Here is a 16,446-nt window from a genome sequence, read left to right on the forward strand (position 1 = left end):
GTGATAACCTTATTTACAGAGGATAATGCTATATTTAAGCCTTGCTTAAGTTATATTACCTTGCTTTTTCTCCATGTGCCAAATAATGTACCTTTAGGGAAAGAGCTACTAATGTTCGAATATTGTCGCTAGCATAGTTACAGGTCATGTCTAATTTTTAATAAATAATTGTAGCATTTTAATAGGTAAGATAGGGACATGGACTAATACTCAAGAAGTTAAAAAGGACATCTAGCGAAGGGGTGCCTGGGTGGCTCAGTCGGTTGAGCATCTGACTTCGGCTCAGGTCATGATCTCACAGCTTATGAGTTTGAGCCCCGCGTCGGACTCTGTGCTGACAGCTCAGAGCCTGGAGCCTGCCTCGGATTCTGTGTCTCCCTCTCTCTCCCCCTCCTCCACTCATGCTCTGTCTCTCTCTGTCTCAAAAATAAATAAACATTAAAAAAAATTTTTTAAAGGACATCTAGTGAAAAGTAAAGTCTCCCTAACTACCTACACACTCTTGCCCTAGTTCTCTACCTGAAGGCAACCACTATCCTTACTCCATGGAAGTATAAGTATGAAATGTATCCATTTTAACATCAGTACCCCACTCTGAACACTGCATTTGTAATAATACATCTTTAAGATGGTTTCATATCTGCACAGGACTGCTCTGTTTTTTGTGGCTGCATAGCATTCCATTATGGATTTAACCAGTCCTCTTTTGATAAACATTTAGGTTGTTTCCAGCATTATGCTATTAGAAAAAATGCTACAGTGAGTGCCTTTCTGCTTGTGAAAATTTACACATGTAGACATCTATAAGATTAATTTTTAGAAATGAAGTTGCTGAGTCAAGTTTAATCTGCCTTTTCCAGAAGTTGTGCCAATTTACACTTGCACCGATAATTCCCTGCTTTCTAGTATCTTCACCTACACAATGTGTTACAAACTTTTGGATCTTAACCAATCTGTCAGTTTGAATTTGCATTTCTCTTATTATAGGGGTGATTGAACAACTTTTCATATGTTCACGAGTCGTCTGTATTTCCTTTTTTTTAAGTTTTATTTTATTTTTGAGAGAGAGAGCATGAGCAAGGGAGGGCAGAGAGAGAGAAGAACAGAAGATCTTAAGTGGGCTCTGCGCTGACAGCAGAGAGCCTGCTATGGGGCTTGAACCGTGAGATCATGACCTGAGCTGAAGTTGGACGCTTCCCGACCTGAGCCACCCAAGTGGCCCTGTATTTCGTTTTTCATAAAGCATCTATTAATATTCTTTACCTATTTTTCTATTAGGTTGTTGATACTTTTTCTTATTAATCTTTTTATGTTAAGGAAATAAACCCTATGGGATATGTGTTATTAATCGTTTTTTTCCCCTCAATTTGTTGTTTGTCTTTTAACTTTATTATTTCTTGGCAAACAGAATTTTTTAATTTTTATTCATTAAAATGTATCAGTCTTTTCTCTTATGGCCTGTGGCATTTGTATCATACTTAGAAAACCTTTTCCCACATTGATGTTGTATAGGAATTTTCACATGTATTTTATGACTTCATTTTTATATTTACATCTTTTCTCCATCTGGAATATATTAGATACAAGAAGCAGGGTAGAGATCCAATTTGATTTTGATGTTCTAATGGTTGCCAAGTGGCTCAAAAACCATGTTGAATTTCATTTTTTTTTCTCCAGATAATGCTTTAGAAGCCCACTAAAAAATCTGGGAATTGAAGGGAGCCTGGGTGGCTCAGTTCGTTAAACATCCAACTTAGGCTCAGGTCAGGTTAAGTGCCCGACTTCACCTCAGGTCATGATCTTGCCACTTCTGAGTTTGAGCCCCGTGTTGGGCTCTGTGCTAACAGCTCAGAGCCTGGATCCTGCTTTGGATTCTGTGTCTTCCCCTCTCTCTGCCCCTCCTTCGTTCACGCTCTTGTCTTTCTGTCTCCCAAAAATGAGTAAATGTTAAAAAAGAAAGGAAGAAGAAAGAAAGAAAGAAAGAAAGAAAGAAAGAAAGAAAGAAACAAAGAAAGAAAGAAAGAAAGAAAGAAAGAAAGTCTGGGAATTGATGTTACCTTCAGCCTCAGATTCCTTGTAAAACCTGTCCCACACAGTACATGGAAATCACCATCATTACCCCTTAAGAAATAAGCTAGTATAAGTAGAATGTGTCTGAATAAGAAGGAAAGCAACTGGGATTAGTTCAGATCTGGGCAGACAAGTTTTGGTAAGCCTAAAGCTTATAAATTTGTGCAGAGGAGGGTAGAGGAAGGAGTGTTCTTCAAGAAAAATAATATAAAATTACAAATAAAAAATTACATATAAACCTGAATATTTATTTAGAATGTAAAGAGAATTACATAAAAAATTAAAAAATGGAAAAGTGAATACATTCTGCAAAAATTAGAAAATACAGAAAAATAATATAATAACCTAACAATATTTTTATTTAACTCCCTGACACTCCTTCATAATATTTTGGCTGCATACTCTTTGATTGCCTCGTCGAATGGTAATGATATTATAATATTATTTTCCATAGAGAAAATAGAAAGATAATTCAGTTTTTCCTCTAGCATGGTTGATGAAAATTTGTTTTTTATTAATGATGGTTTAGAAATTTTCCTTCAGCATTAAATGTGATATTAGTATTATCATATAACTTTGGGGAAAATGTCTATCAAATTTCTTTCATGTATAAGCTATAAGATTTCAGGTCATTTGAAAGTTTCTTATTCAACAACTAACCTTAAATTATCTTTTCATTGATGATATCCATTGACCAGTTTGTCATCAATGCCCTCATTATAAAATTTCCATGCATTTTATATAATTATTTGTTACCCAATATTTTATGCCAAACCAGAGTAATATAATTTTTCCACTATGTTCATATTTTATCATCTTCATTATTTGAATTGTCAAGCAACACAGGAGTTTATTCATTGCTACTATTCAAAATGTATCTCTTCCAATTAGCAAATTACTGCAAATTTGGGGAGGTCAAGTTCACTTTTTGTTGTCTTTTCTTGTCTGCATTGCTTTCATTTCAATTTTATTTATTTTTGCATTCTTTTATTCCATTAATTTTTATATGATATTTTCTTGATCAAAGAGGAAATTAAATCTGAAATTATAAATTATATAAAAATAATGAATGAGAGATAATAAGAAAATCAGTGAGTCACAGCTAAAACTGTACTCTGAGGAAAATATGTAGCCTGACTACCAAAAATAAATTTATGTGTAATGAATTTATTTTCAAGAAAGTAGTGAAAGAATGAGGAAACCAAAAGAAAGTAACAGAAGATAATTAATAAAGACAAGGTTCGGATTATTGAAAAGTATAAAAAGTTATGGAAATGTCAATAAATCCTCAAAGTTTAACATTTGAAAAGGACCAATAAAATGGGTAAATGTCTCTCAAACCTAATTAAGAGGCAAATATAGAAAAGAGAACCAAGAATCATAAGATTGGGAATAAGAAAGAAGACATTATGAAAAAATACTATGAGTGAATAGCTATGATTTGAGAATACAAAGGAAATTAATGTTTTCTTATTAAAACAAAACTACATTCAAGTTGAAGTTTCAGCTGAAGCTGCAAGATGCATCAGATTCTGCATGACTGTATCCCAAAGGAAGGACTAAAGCACATGCAGAATTTTTCAAGGCAAAAAGTAATAATTTATTACATAATTTTTGAAGCTCTCACCCACCTTGAAGCCACAAAAGGGTCAAAAGTTGGAAATTAAAGAGACAAATTTGTCAGGAGGCTTTCTTTGGAAATAATAGCTGTTATTCCTACTCTCCTCCACCAAAGGAGAAGGGAATGTTACCTTCTGACCCAAGTCTAATGCCAGAGATTTCAACTGGATAACCCAGAAAGCTTGATTTGTGTTCCCTGATATTGTTGGAGGGAGTGGGAGTGTGGTCAAGAGCACGATTGTCTGGGGCCTTAGTCCCATCTAAGAATTCTCCTGGGCAAGAGACTAGCTATTCCAGTGGCAGAACATGGGGACTGATCTGCCCTGCAGTGTTTGCTGGGATGGAGGACAGGACTTCTTCCCTTAGACCAAACATAAGCCTGCAAGGAGAAAGAGAATTGGCCTTTTTGATTCTTGCCAAGAGCACAATGTGAGAGGTCTATGAGAATCCAACAGAGGGAGTTTATACAGTGGTAATGGGGAAAGTGGAGACCAACTGAGAGAGGATGCATAGAACTCATAGCCCACATCACTAGATTTCCTGTCAGAAGGACCTAGCTGGAAAACTCTGAAAAAAAAAAAAAAATTATACAAGTGGCCATGAGATAAAAGGAAAAAAAAAAAAACAGAGAACAAAAAACAGGCCTAGGAATTGTAAAGCCAGCTTATAACAGTATCTGTCAAAAATGAACTTTCTACCCATCTTTCCTCTCCTTCCTCTGGGCACATTCCAGCTCCAAAGGGACTGGAAATAGCAACTAATAATTGAGTGGAGGTGAGTAAGAGAAAGAAAAGATTTCTCCCCAGTGATGATGGTGGTGGCAGTGTCATTTTTTAATCTCTCTGATTCCCTATTTATTTATTTTTATTTTTTTTTAACGTTTTTTATTTATTTTTGGGACAGAGAGAGACAGAGCATGAACGGGGGAGGGGCAGAGAGAGAGGGAGACACAGAATCGGAAACAGGCTCCAGGCTCTGAGCCATCAGCCCAGAGCCCGACGCGGGGCTCGAACTCACGGACCGCGAGATCGTGACCTGGCTGAAGTCGGACGCTTAACCGACTGCGCCACCCAGGCGCCCCTGATTCCCTATTTAAAAACAGAGCAGTGGGTAGCAGAATCAAAAACCCATGCCTGGATAACACTTATAGTGAAACTAGTTGACAGGCTATCCACACAAGTCCCAAAATACAAGCAAGTGAGGACAAACCGTCAGGAGCCACAGATCTGCGTGGTATCACAGACCTTGCCTAGGAGAAAGCAGAGGGAAGCAATACAGCATCTGATAGATATGAAAACAGAAGACCCCCAAATGACCAACAGATATTTACTGGAAAGAATGGGAGGACAATTAGGGAGGAGCAGGTAAAACTGTGAGGAGTTTGACCCAACCTGATAGCAGGTAAGTGTTACAGGCCCTTTGAGAGGCTAAAGTGCCCTGGCCCCTGCACACTGCCCCAAACAACCTAGTAGGCTCCCTTGCAGGGCACGGCCTCACACTGAGGAAACACCGCTGGAACTAGTCAGGGTTTTGGTCATCTAAGCAAAACCAGAACATGATGTGTAAGATTAAGAAAATTAGATTAGCATCAAACTTCAACAGCAGCACCACATAACAGAAGGGGAAGTAAAACAATTAAGATACTCAAAAAAAGAAAATGTGAGCCAAGGATTTTATATCCAGAAACATTGACTTTCAAGTACAAAGGGCACAGATAAACAAGTATCAAAAAGCAGTAATTCAGAGAATACTGGACCCAGGAGCCCTTCCTGAGGAATCTACTGGAGAATGAACTCCAATCAAAAGACTAGAGAGACATCAACATAAGGACTCTTGGTGAACATTAAATATAGAATATATGATTAACTGTAGACCAAGACTAAGTGAGAGGTAAAAGGAAAAGAGTCTAGTAGGTAATCTTTATGTGCTCAAGCAATACACATATACTATAATTATAAAAAAGATGAGAGGGAATAGGGAGAGCATAATGTAAAAAATAATTCTAATTAGGGGCCCCTGGGTGGCTCAATTGGTTAGGCATTCAACTTTGGCTTAGGTCATGATCTCATAGTCCGTGGGTTCAAGCCCCACATGAGGCTCTGTGCTGACAGCTCAGAACCTGGAACCTGCTTCAGATTCTTTCCCTCTCTCCCTCTGATTGTCTCCCTCTCTCTCTGCCCCTCCCCTGCTCACACTCTGTCTCTCCCTGTCTCTCAAAAATGAATAAATGTTAAAAAAATTTTTTTAATAAAAATAATTCTAATTATTCTCAGTAAATAGTATTGTAGAATAGAATGAAATAAATGAGTAATCAGGAGATATTCTAATTCTGTCATCCCCTTTTTCCTTGAGACCCAAGATTCACAGTATGAAAGAAAGGACATAAAATTGTAATATAGAGTAAAAACCTTTAGACTGAATTGAATTAGAAATATCAATATAAACTCATGAGATAGTTTACCTTTGAAAATATAAATATAGATTTAGACATATGTGCTACCTAGCTTTGTCCACTAAAAAAGCCTAGAAACAGTAACCAACCCAATAGCAATAAGCTAAACTAGTACCCAAAATGTGGTCTTAAAATACCATTTCTCACTAAAAGACATCTCTGTTTCTTAGAGGAATAGCCAATTCCAAGTCTGCCACAAGAAATGTACAAAAAAAGCTTAGAATGTCATGTAATACTAGCAAAGAATAGTCTGAATGTGTCAAAAGAACCCAGAAGCCTACCAGAAGAAGCTCATACTGACCAAAGAGGAAATTTTGAGCTTCAAAAAGATAATAATTGTAACTGATTGAAACCTATCAAATGTGTTTAAATCCATGAATTCATAATATTTAAAAAAATTAATTGATGAAGCCAGACACGAAGGCCACACCTCGTATGATTCCATGTATATGAAACATGGAATCCGTAAATCCATAGAGACAGAGAGCAGATTGGTAGCTGCCAGGGGCTGGGGGAAGAGCGGAAAGAGGAGTGAGTACTTAATGATTAGGGGGTTTCCTTTTGGAGGGATGAAGATATTCTGGAACTAGATTGAAGCAATGGGTGCACAACATTGTTGTATGTACTAAATGTCACTAATGGTAAATTTCATGTTATATATATCTTACCACAGCATTTTAAAAACTGGGAAAAGAAACCTAACTGATCACTTTCAGAGAATTACAGAAAAGTAATTCATTACCTTAAAAGCTAGTAACTAAAAGAGAAAGAATCAAGCATTTATCCTGCCTTTCTTACATTAATTTTACCACTAAATTACCAAAAAGTAGATTAGGGAAAAGGAGGGAGGGAGGGAGGGAGGAGGGAGGAAGGAAGGAAGGAAGGAAGGAAGGAAGGAAGGAAGAGAGGAAAGGAAGGAGGAAGAAAGAATGTTATCTCAGCTTGCAAGTGATATAACTGTGTTCCTAGAAAACTCAAGTGATAAAAAAAACCCTGTAGAATTAATAAGAGAATTTGATAAGGTCACTGAATATTCTCTGTCCCTATACAACCACATACAACATACACAAACAAAAACAGTAGGTTTTTCTCTATAATTTTAATAGCAGGGGAAATTTTCATTCACAGCAATGACAAAAGTTATAAAGTATTGGGATAAAATTTCACAAGGTACAGGACCTATATAAGGGAAACTACAAAATCTTAATAAAGAATAAATGCAATGAGACCTGAATGTACAGAAACATTGATCATGTTCCTAAATGGGAAGACTTAATTCATAAAACATATGTCTTCCAGAATTGTTGTATAAAGTTAATACAATTCTAATTAGAACCCCAATAGGGAGGTTTTGTTTTTGTTTGGAAACTCCATAAAATTGTTTAAAAAATTTTTTTTAAACGTTTATTTATTTTTGAGACAGAGAGAGAGACAGAGCATGAACAGGGGAGGGTCAGAGAGAGAGCAAGACACAGAATCCGAAGCAGGCTCCAGGCTCCGAGCTGTCAGCACAGAGCCCGATGCGGGGCTCAAACCCACAGACCGTGAGATCATGACCTGAGCCGAAGTCGGACGCCCAACCGACTGAGCCACCCAGGCACCCCCCCCCATAAAATTATTTTAAAGAAGTCTATGAAAGAATAAGTTCCAGGAATAGCAAAGAAAATTATTCTTTAAAGGAATAGTTAAAGGTTACATGCTCTCTCTACACAAAGGTAGTTTGACCTAAAGGTTAAGAACATGGGCTCTGGGGGCACCTGGGTGGCTCAGTCAGTTAAGTGTCTGGCTTCGACTCAGGTCATGATCTCAAGGTTCATGAGTTCGAGCCCCACATCGGGCTCTGTACTGACAGCTCAGAGCCTGGAGCCTGCTTCAGATTCTGTGTCTCCCTCTCTCTCTCTGCCCCTCTCCCACTCACACTCAGTCTCCCCCTCTTTCTTAAAAATAAATAAACATTTAAAAGAAAAAAGAACATGGATTCTGGAGCTGTCCTGCCTTGGTTCAGACGACCCAGGCTCTGCTACTTACTGGTGGTGTGGTGCAGAATATGTTTCTTAACCTCTTTTCCACTTAAGTTCATCCTCAGTAAAATGAGGATACTACCCATACCTACCTCATAGGGTTTTTGTGGAGATTAAATCTAAATTCCTTAGAATAGGATATAGTAAATGCTATAGTTGTGCTCTGTTAGTATATTGCCATTACTATAAAGTCTGTCTTTGAAAAGAGTATCATACAGGTCCAGAAGTAGGCAAATTGATACTGGAACAGATTAGAGAATCAGAAACAGAGTCTAGCACACATGGGAACTTACTGTACCACAAAGTTGAATTTCAGTTTAGTAGAGAAAAATAATTTATTTACCAAAGTGTCACAATGGGCTAGCCATCTGGAAGAAAGGCATGTCATATACAAAAATATATTCCAGATGGATTCCAGATTTAAATGTAACAACAAAAAAATAAAACTTTCAGAAAAATTTAGGAAAATAATCAACCTTGGGTGGAGAGAGGCATTCTTAAATAGGACAGAAAACTCAGACCCAATAAATGAAAAGGCAGGTATATTAAACAACATACAATTTAACACTTCTGTATGGCAAAAATCATAAACATTAATAAATAATACAAATTATAGTCCAGGGAAATATTTGCAACATTCACTTAACAAATTTATTTATTTAATGAATATTTGTTTGAATACCTTTTATAGGATGGGTGTTACCAGAGGCAATGCTGAATAAAACATTCAGCAAATGCTACAAGTCAGGGTTTGATTTATTATTTTGTTATTTGTCTGAATACCTGTATTCATGGCGCTTAACTTCTAGTGATAGATGATACACATGACCCTAAAATTCTCACAAATGAGAGGGAGAATACAATGGTAAGAATAGTAAAAAAAAAAAAACAAAAAAACATAGACAACTCAGAGAATTCCAAATAACCATAACATGTGAAATTATATTTATTGCTTTCATATGGAGACAACACTGCTTATGTCTTCCCTACTCTGTGTTCAGTGACCTCATGCTGGTAGCTTGAACTCAACCATGATGAGAATATTTACACTACGGAAATCAGCAAATGCTACAAGTCAGGGTTTGATTTATTATTTTTTTTCTTTGTCTAAACTTAGGAAAGTGATGGAGAAAATGTTAAAAATGCAGATGAAACTTAAAAGTGTGGTGTGTCTGTGGTCACTATATTATGAATAGCAAAAAACATTAAGGCAATATTCTTCCAGTATTAGAAAACTATCATCCAGTTCAGCATAGAAGTTACTCACCTCACTGACAAATGAGTGAGGTTCCAACACATGTAGTGCTAAAGCTAAAAGAGATTTCAGTTTAATGATATAATTTATATGAGGATGAAAAATAGTTTAGGAGTAGATCACATTTCAGATTGAATGGCAAAGAAATTTATTGGGAGAAGAGTTAGGGAATTGGAATGGAACTCCATTTGTCAAATGATGGTTGATCTGTAATAGGTTGCATACAGATATAGGAGTTCAGCAACAATTAACCAAAGCATTCTGTAAGATCCAGTTGGCTGTATGGAACTCTGTTGATTACTATGTATTTTATTAATTGTAAATTGTATATCTTTGACATCAGTAACATTTTAATAAACTTAGGTGCATATACGTACTGTGTGTGTGTGTGTGTGTGTGTGTGTGTGTGTGTGTGTGTGTGCAGAGTCAGTTAAGCCTTTACCAGCACGCTGTTGCTTCCACATACATCCCTTTAACCAGAATTTATTCATGTGGCCAAGAAAGGCTTGTTCTATTCTAGGCAACCTTGTGACCAGCTAAAAATTCTATTCCTATGGTAAAAGATAGGCTAGACTTAGGGAAAGAACTAGCAGTCTCTGACACAGCACTATGATTTTCATTTTATGTGGGAGGAAATTGAGACTCAGGGAGCTTAAGTTAACTTGCCTAAGGTCACGCATCTAGTAAAAAGTTGAGCTGAGATTCGGACTCACGTTTGTTTAGCTTCAAAGGTTTTTTTCTCCACACCATTCTCTACCTCCAGAATATGCAGTGGAATTTGCAAGTGAAAGATTCTGCCCTCCCCTCCTCCAAGGTAAAACTTCCCCTTAGTTATGCACTTCTAAGATGACTAATGGGGGAAAGGGGTTTTCTGTCACAGAACAAGAAGTCAAAGAATGGCTAGGGTTAGGAAGTCAGTGGGAAAAATGTGTACTCTCTGGGAAGTTCATTTGCCTGCAAGGAAATTAAATCCATGGGTTTATTCAGGAAGGTAGGGAGCTATGCACCTATCTCCATTTTTTCAGACACAGTCCACATGTTTTTTTTATTACTTCAGAAATTAACGTTGCTATGGACACATCAGGAGAGATGAAAGGTGGGCCAAGGAGGAGAAAGAGGACTTGGACATGGAAATAATGCATCTTAGAAAATTCCCTTGCTCTGATTGGTCTGTAACACATTCACCCTAATGTATTTAGCTGTTTCTAAGTCTTATATACTGGACTTTAAATCCTTTGAAGGCCGGAATTATATCTTGTTAAATGATCTAACATAATTTCTTCATAGAGTCAATGAGTAGCAAACAATGGTTGAATGAATTATCATATGAGTGGACTGGGATTAAATGTACTCAGTATTTGTTTATATAATATGTGTCTTATTTCTCTTTGAGTATTCCCTGAAAGGAGGAGCCATGTCTGCTTTCGGGACCAAAGGTTGTTCAATTATTTATCCAACAGATACCCAGTAAACTCTTGCCATATATGAAACACCATAGAGTGAAAATATTGGCCATTCCTTAGACTAGGATCTATATGAGGGTGGGGACCACATGCCTTCCTTCCTCTGGAATTTTCCACAGAGAATTGTATATTCAAAATCCAAAGTTCATTATAAAAATGGCTAATATTTATTGGATACTTACTATGTGTTGGCACCAAGTACTTTGCTGTATTATTGCATTTAATTGGCATAACACCCCCATGAGGTGAGCACTAGTATCACCTCCACTTTATAAATGAGCAACCTGAAACCTAAGGAAGGAAGTAGTAAAAAAAAAAAAAAAAATCACATAGCTATGAAGCGTCAGAATCCCTGGGTCCCAGATTCTTACTCAGTATGTTCTCCTGGGCTATTAGCAGTGCCAGTTCTCTGGGGAAGCAGCACTGAAAAATGATGAGCTATTGAAAAGCCTGCAATGGACCTTGGAGTCTTTCTTCAGTCTCTCCCCTTCTTACCCAGGACTGACAGATAAGGGTGTAGAGATCAAGGTTTTAGACTAGGTGCCTTGTAACAGAATTAGTGACCAACACCATTTCTGACAGGTTCTAGTGTTTGGTTTTATGGAATGGGTATTAGACTACTCTCACCTGTCTCTGGCTAATTAGAAAACTAAGAGTTGTTTTGTTTGCTGAAATTGGCACCCATATGTTGGAAATGCCTTCAAAGGGGCACCTGGGTGGCTCAGTTGGTTAAGCCTCCGAATTCAGCTCAGGTCATGATCTCACATTTTGTGAGTTTGAGCCCCGTATCAGGCTCTGTGCTGACAGCTCAGAGCCTGGAGCCTGAAACGTATTCTGTGTCTCCCTGTCTCTCTGCCCCTCCCCTGCTCACACTCTGTCTCTGTCTCTGTCTCTGTCTCTCTGTCTCTCTGTCTCAAAAATAAATAAATGTTAAAAATTTTTTTAAAAAAGCGGGGGTGCCTTGGTGGTTCAGTCAGTTAAGTATCCGACTTCAGCTCAGGTCATGATCTCATGGTTCGTGCGCTGGAGCCCCGTGTAGGGCCCGGTGCTGACAGCTCGGAGCCTGAAGCCTGCTTCAGATTCTGTGTGTCTCTCTCTATCTCTGCCCCTCCCCCGCTCATGCTCTCTCTTTCTCTCAAAAATAAACATTTAAACATTTTTTTAAAAAATGAAAGAAAGAAAAAAAGAAAATGCCTTCCCCTTCTCCCAAACTACTAAAATAAGTGTAAGGATTCACAAAAGAGAATAGGCAGGAGGAGTTGTTCATGGACCAGAGAATTTGATGACTTTCTGGAAAAGAGAAAGTGGGTAAGAACTTGTCTACAGGTAAAATAGAGCAAAGGAAACTGTAAGCCCAAACTCATGTGGAGGATGAAAGCAGAATTGGGTAAGAAATAATGAGGGGACGGGGAGAAAGGAGGAAAAGAAGGAAGGACAGAAAAATTGGAAATGTCAGAGGTGGAAGGATTTTGTCAGAAAGTTAAGCTCCATTTATAAAACAAACCAAAATGCAGCATGATCTCCAGCATGTGACAAAGTGTAAGAAAATGCAATCCCTTTGACCTTGATGCTTGAACAGGTTTCTTTGAACAGCATTACTTCTTCTCTAAGGGTTCGACAACAGTGCTTGGGTATAAGGAGAATATTATTTAAAGAGGCATGATATGAAAACATTGTCAAAGGTTTCCAATTTTTAGAATCAGTCCACAGAGAAACCATAGAGGACTATACAGTTACAGAATAGAATATAAAGGTTATGAACCTGAACAAGGTAAAAGTAATACTGTAACTGACAGGTTGGGAAGAGAGGAGAGGGAGATGAAACAGAGGTGCTAATATCCTCATTGTTTGTGGTATAGAATCAAAGGGTATTGTCTAAAGTTGATGTTATGAAAACTAGATATTTAGGTGTATTCTATAAAGTTATAAAAATAATCAATAGAAAAGGCAATAATAAAAAAGTAACTAACAAAACTTGGCAGTGGAAGGGAGGTGGAAGGTCACTTAAGTGAGCTAAATTTACATCTCTCATAGTAAGGAGTCAATCAATAAGATTTAAATTTGGTAAATCGAGAAATAAATGATTACCATCTTATTTTGAATGATCATGACAAATAACAGAAGAGCTAAAAATAGAAATGGTTAAATATGGATATTTCCTATCTATTCTAGAGAAACACTTCCACATGTGTCCAGGAAGTGGGGACAATGATGGTCAGTGCAGCTCTGTGTTGTTAATAGTGAAAAATGGGAAATAACTAAATAAGTAAATTATGGCCCAGTCATTACACAACAGCTTAAAGAGATGAAATAGATACAGTATGCACTAACATGGAAACATATCCAAGATATATTATTTTTTATAAAGTTTTATTTATTTATTTTGAAAGAGACAGAGAAAGAGAGAGACAGAGAGAGAGAGCCAGTGGGGGAGGGGTGGAGAGAGGGAGACAGAGGATCCAAAGCAGGCGCAATGCTGACAACACAGAGCCGGATGTGGGGCTTAGACTCACGGACCGCGAGGTCATGACCTGAGCCGAAGTCAGATGCTTAACCAACTGAGCCATGCAGGTGCCCCTACGAGATGTATTATTAAATAAAAAAAAAGTGGGTGCCTGGGTGGCTCAGTCTGTTAAGTGTCCAACTCTTGATTTCAGCTCAGGTCATAATCTCCCCAGTCTTGATTTCGACTCAGGTCATGATCTCACAGATCGTGGGATCTAGCCCTCCGTCAGACTCTGTGCTCACAGTGCAGGGCTTGCTTGGGATTCTCTCTGTCTCTGCCCTTTGCCCACCCGCACGTGTGCATTCTCTCTCTTTCTCTGTAAATAAATAAACATTTTTTCAAAAATCAAGTTGTTGGATTATAAATCCAGTATACCATTTGTGTAAAATAAGAACCAAAACAAGCATACCTGTGAAGATTATCAAGATCTGGGAGGAAACTCACTACTGTTAACAATGGTGGTTATCTCTGAGGAGGGGGAATGTAATTGGAGTGACCGTCAAGGACCCTAGCTTTGTCTGTACGGTTTGAAATTTTTGCAAGAAAGTATTCGTGTATTATTTGTGTAGCCTGAAACTGATCATTTTTAAGTGGTTACCACGGGGTGGGGGGGGGGGGGGGGCAAAGAGCCTTTTCATTTAAAACCACCACTCTATGACATATTACTTTAAAATAATAATTTTAAACAGTAACAACAAGAATCAATGCTTTTGCTCCTTTAGTTATAGGAAACTTCATAGAACAATGTTGCTGCAGGCAGTTCTCTAAGCCCAAAGGTTGCCCTCCCACCAGCCCCATAAATGATTGTTATTTATGAGCACTTCGTGACATAGATGTGTACAGCTATTTACCATTTCTGCTGGGAGGATGGATGTTCACATTCATATGAGACAAAAACAAATCAAGATTCAACTAGACGGGCTGCTGTGGGCTTGGGGATTAGAAGAGCAAAAATAAAAATAAAAAACAAACCCAGCAACATACTCTAGTAAATCACTTCTCCTTTCTGTCTTGTTCTTAAGAAAGAATTTAACAACCTCATCTGGGTTGCAGACATTTTTATGTACTTGCCACTGAGTTATCAAAAGCATGAACAAAATGTTTGGCTGAACTAGCCTCTGGACTGAAAGCTCGATTGTAATCATGGCAGATCTTTTTGTCCAGGATTCAATATGGCAGTGTGCATATGTCACTTTGTCTGTCCAACAATGGCTCTTCTCTGTTTTCTTATCTTTTTGAACAACCTTTCAGAAAGCTTCAAAATTTTACCAGACCCTATAGGTTTCACTTCTAAGACCAAGTGAGATCATTTGAACATTAGGGGGATGAGAGAATACTTTTTTCCATTCTTATTCAAATTCTGACCTTCCAACAGCCTCCTGATCCTTCAACATCCCACCATTTTGTTCTTTCTGAACTTCAAGGAGTGGGTTGAGTTTAACCTTCCTCGTCTGTTGCTTGTCTGTCAGGCATGGTTCACTTGGGAAGAACCTAGAATCTTTCCAAAGCAGGCGTCACAGATATTGGTCCAGATGGTAATGTTGAGCACTTTGTTTTACCTATAAAGGAATTAACATTAATGAGTTCGTTCACAAACATTGTTTAATCCTCTCAATGTCCCCCATAAGTCTGGGTTTTAAGGAAGAAAAAACCGAGGGCAGAGATTAGGAACTTTGCCCTAAGAGACGCATCATGACAAATTGCTCTCTATTCCAGGCCTTCAACACAGCTCTCCTGTTCCAGGTAGCTAACTGGAGGTCTTTATTAAAATGCCTCCTAGGCCTGCTTTTAGCTTTTAATAAGAGTACCTTTGTGCAGTTTAGTAAACTTCCAGGGACTTTATTGGGGGAGCTCTCTTAATGAATCCCTTTGAAGTTGCCAACACTTTTGAGATATATTTGCAGTGATACCATGAGTTGTTTTTTAACCTGCTGAAACAAAGCACCCTATCTTTGATGTTGAGCTCTGAATCCTAACTTGCATTTCTACCTGGGGCAGTACATTTAGAGCGGTGAACTGCCACTTGAAAAGAAGATTCACATGCGTGGTTTCCCCATCATCACTCTCTATTTAACTCACCGTGTGTGTGTGTGTGTGTGTGTGTGTGTGTGTGTGTGTGTGTGTGTAGCTGATGTTTGAAACCTCACTCCTGGACTTAAAGATATGCAGGAGAGAACCATCAGGCCTCTCTATCCAGAACCAAGTATGTAGAGACAAGATCACTCCACTTTATGTCAGCTGTGGCCCAGGCCTTGCCATTACTCCACTCACCCTCACGTTGGAGGTACTTAAACCAAACTATGAAGGGCTCAAAACATCAAATCAAGCCTTGCCTTAATTTACTCCATTAATTTGCCCATCTTCCACCTCCCCCGTTGTCTCAGGCAGTCCTGTTGCTGCTCCAATGTGATCAAGGCTTGTCCTTTCCCTCTTCTTTCCAAGTTGAAATGTTGTCACTCCCTGACTCATTTCCATTGGTTCAAGATGTCTGTGCCTTCCATAGTGAGCTAGCCTGATAAGCCAACCCATGCAAATATACTAAAAGGCTTAGAATAGAACCTCCTTTCTCTTTCCAAATAAAGCATGCATAGTTCGTTCAAGACTAAAAATATCCAAAACTAAAAAGAAAATTATAAATATGTAAAATTTCCCCCACCTTGTTTTTCAACTAATTTATCCTGAACATCTTCCCACATCAATTTTATGCAGCATCCTCTTTAACGTTTCAAAATCCAGTTATACTTCCCTGTCTTCCCACTAATGAGCATTTATTTTCTCTCCAATTGTTCATCTGATGAACATCTTATATCTAAACTTGTACAAAGTATGATTTCTTTTTTTTTATTAGTAATTACTTTATTTTTTTTATTTATATATGAAATTTATTGTCAAATTGGTTTCCATACAACACCCAGTGCTCATCCCAAAAGGTGCCCTCCTCAATACCCATCACCCACCCTCTCCTCCCTCCCACCCCCCATCAACCCTTAGTTTGTTCTCAGTTCTCAACAGTCTCTTATGCTTTGGCTCTCTCCCACTCTAACCTCTTTTTTTTTTTT

Source organism: Herpailurus yagouaroundi, unplaced genomic scaffold, assembly GCF_014898765.1.
Source record: "Herpailurus yagouaroundi ecotype Mexico unplaced genomic scaffold, PumYag 210, whole genome shotgun sequence".
NCBI lineage: Eukaryota > Metazoa > Chordata > Mammalia > Carnivora > Felidae > Herpailurus > Herpailurus yagouaroundi.